General features: G+C 37.4%; 1 pseudogene; it reads right to left on the bottom strand.

Moving 5' to 3' along the window:
- Nucleotides 1-2337, bottom strand: part of LOC103610907 — a 3843-nt pseudogene extending 1506 nt beyond the window's left edge.
- Nucleotides 2338-3739: the final 1402 nt, after the last annotated feature.

The following is a 3739-nucleotide window of genomic DNA, read 5'->3' as shown; positions in this document are numbered from 1 at the left end:
GTCCAACCACACCCTGTCTGGACATAAAATTGCAACCTCAGATTTGAGTTTGTTATTGGTAAGTACTTCCAGACATGGTAAGCAAATTCTTCCTGTGTCTCGATCCCTATCCCAACAACAACAACAACAACAACAACAAAAAACCAAAAAAATTCAGGCTGAATTTTTCAAATGATTCTTAAGAAGAATGGTCATGTATTTAAAATCAATAATTGGGTCAATAAAGCAGATGTTCCTGAAAGCAATACCCTTTATCAATAAACGGTTTAATCCCTTTGTAACAAAGGAAAAGGAAAGTTTCTCATTGAATAGTATGATACCACCACGGGAAGGGCCTGGTTAAATTCCACTATAAAGGACTGCTAGACCCAGCCTACATTCCTGTTGTAATAAATATTGCTTGAAGTATTTAAACTTCTCTCTGAGCCATGGAATTTTTTTGTTAAATATAGTTGTTCTTTTAGTTATAGCTGTATTTTAACAGATTTGTACAATTACTCTGATTGCATGTTGCTGCCCACCCAGACTGTAAAAGTTCAGCTTCCTAAAGCAGGAACAAAGTACTGTCTCTACCAGGCTGCTATTGATTGGAAAGAGTACTGGGAGGTCAATAGGCCAAAAGGAAAAAGGACCATCATTCCTTCCTAACAAGGGGCACATATAACTGGGGCTTTTAGTAACTGAAAGGGGAGTTTTCAGTGGCCTTAAAATAACTTTTTAAAATTTACATAATCCATATAGGTGCAAGTAGCACTAAGCAATAAGAAAGCAAATAATGCATCAGAGCAAATTCAGCAAAGGTTTTGTTTTCTGGCTCTTTGATGACTATCAATCACAACTTAGGCTTTCAATGATGCTCTTTTTTAGCCAATGAGATGCATTATCATCTATAATAGGACTATTTCAGAACATGCTCTTATGGAGTTAATGTAGTATATTAAACATCATGAGAATTACTCTGGCATGCACTTAAGATCTAATTTTCCAGTTTTTGGCATGAAAGGCCCAATCCCAACTCAGCTCCCCTCCTCCCACCAAGCATCCTGAACAAATGCTCCTTAAACACAGACACAGCAATAGGAACCATAGTGTTCCCTTGCAGTTTCTAAATAAGTCCTCTAGGTGTCTTCAGTGACCAGCATTCGCGGAGATTTTCTTGTACTTGGGCCAACTGGCCAGGTCCAGCACCGCACTCTCTTGAGTGAGCCACGGGTTCGGCTCTGACTTCATTTCTTATTACACATTTGGGCTTGAAGTGAATTGTAAAAGTATATTAACTGGGAAGATTCTGTTGTGAGGAAAGGGATATAATCTGGGATCTGACACCAATAAATGTGGGCAGGGTTAGTGTACATTTGGTTAGGGAGTTTTTGTTGCAGGCCAGGAGGTCTATTGACTCTGCAAGGCCTCATGCCTTGCTGCAGGATATTGATGGCCCAGCAGACGTGTGCAACATCTGAAAGTGTCACTTTCAGTATCTTAAGATTTGCATTAAAATAAGGAAGCAAAACAATTGATTTTCAATTAGAGTTAAAAGATAATAAAACTATTGGACAAAATAATTCCCCTTTATTCCTTTGTCCCTAGAGCTATGGAATGTCAAATTATTTCTTTTTTTAAGCTTTTTAGTTAGAAATCATTTTGAATTTAGAAAAAAGTTGCAAAAGTAAAGATAGTCACAAGGAACACTCCTTTACCTTTTATCCAGAGTCGTAATAACTTCGTATAGCATACATTATACGAAGTTATACGATCTAACCGAAGCAGTTCACCTTGGACTTCAATTAAACGCTGCCTTTTCTTTTCAATGTCTGAAATCATCTTAGCATTTTTCCTTTTCAGATTTTTCAACATCTGGACTTCTTTAAGCATTTTGATGAGTTCTTTTTTAATATCAAAGTAAAATTTGTTGACAGCTTCCTTACAAATTCTAGATTCTATTCTTTGCTTGTAGTCCAGGACAGTTTTCTCAAATGCAGACAGAACAACATCTAACTCCATGATGTCACTGATTTTCTTTTCTTTTAGACACCAAAGATGCACACTGTTGGAAAAATCTGAGTCTACAGCTTCACTTCTTGATTTCTTCCTTTTGCCACAAGACATCTTCCCTTTTTTCTGAGTTTTCAGTTGATTTTCTGTTGCCAGGGTCTCTTTTCCAACTGAGGACTGGGCAATAGCAATGACCGATTCAACTCTTTTCTCTGAAAGTTCTGAAGATGCTGTAGTTGGAATAGCTTCATGTTGTTGTGTACTTATTCTCTCTGCTGATTTAACTTTTCTTCTGATATTACTTTTTTCACTGCTTTCAGATTCATCACTAATGGGTTTCTGCATTTATATCATCTACCATCCATATTCCAATTTCATCAGTAATCAATGTTCTTTATAGTATTTTTTCCTCTTCAGTGGATTCAGTCTAGGGTTAGATATTGCATTTAGTTGTCAACTCTTTAGGCTTCTTTATTCTGGATCAAATCCCACAAGCTTTCCTTGTCTTTTATGATACTGACATTTAAAAAATATATAGTTTGTCTCTCCTTTATAAATATAACATTCCTCATTTTGTATTTGTCTGATGTGTCCTGGTGATAGATTTAGGTTATGCATTCTTGACCAGATTACTGCATGAGTGATGAGTTCTCTCAGAATATCACATCTGGAGGCCCACAATGTCCATCTGTCTCTCATTGGTGACGCTAATTTTGATGCTTTGATCAAGGCACTGCCTGATTTCCCCATTGTATAATTACTTTTTATCTCTCTCTTGCAACTAATGGGACTATGAAACTGTCCTGCATCCTATCAAAATTTCCTCCAAGATTTAACATTAATTGATAATTCTTTACAATCATGGTAGTTGCAAAATGATAATTTTCTAACTCCAGGAGTACCTCCACGTCTACTACTCAGCCCTCCAACTTTCTATTGTAAGCAAGAGATCTCTCTTTTTATCTATCTATCTGTCATCCATCTATCTGTCTGTCTGTCTATCTATCTGTCGTCTTCTTCAACATCACCATTTATATGTGTGTTTTTGCAGTGGACATATGAATTTCTATTAATTCAGTGGCTTAAAATTCATTATTGGGGGGCCGGCCCGTGGCTCACTCGGTAGAGTGCGGTGCTGATAACACCAAGGCCACGGGTTCGGATCCCACATAGGGATGGCCGGTTCGCTCACTGGCTGAGCGTGGTGCTGACAACACCAAGTCGAGGGTTAAGATCCCCTTACCGGTCATCTTTAAAAAAAAAAAATAAATAAATAAAATTCATTATTGGGGCTAGGACATTTGATATTCAAATTATCCCAGATTTGGCCAGGAGCAGCAAATTCACGTTAGCTCTTGTGTCCTAGTAACATACCCTCATTATTTTATTTCTGTGCACTTTCTTACTTTCTGGCATGGCCAGATATTCCAGGCTCTTTTGCACCTATCCTGGTCTGTCCCTGCAATCAGACATTTCTCTGAGAATCCCTTGTTCCTTTTAGTGGGGAACGGTATTAGAGACCAAGATCTCGGTGCTATTGGGGGTCATTGTCCCTTGGCTCTTTCGTAAGATCTAAGAAATATATACATGTATGTATGCATATATGTACATGTACAAACTCATATTCATGTATACATTTATAATATACATGTGCACATGGATACACTTAGGTACTACATACATCTACATATTCTAGAAATCATAGTTCACACCAATACCTCAAAATTCACTACATCCCTTTAGGATT

This window comes from Galeopterus variegatus, unplaced genomic scaffold (assembly GCF_000696425.1).
Source record: "Galeopterus variegatus unplaced genomic scaffold, G_variegatus-3.0.2 Scaffold12008, whole genome shotgun sequence".
NCBI lineage: Eukaryota > Metazoa > Chordata > Mammalia > Dermoptera > Cynocephalidae > Galeopterus > Galeopterus variegatus.
The sequence above is the reverse complement of the archived record's forward strand: the minus strand, read 5'-3'. Positions and strand labels throughout refer to the sequence as shown.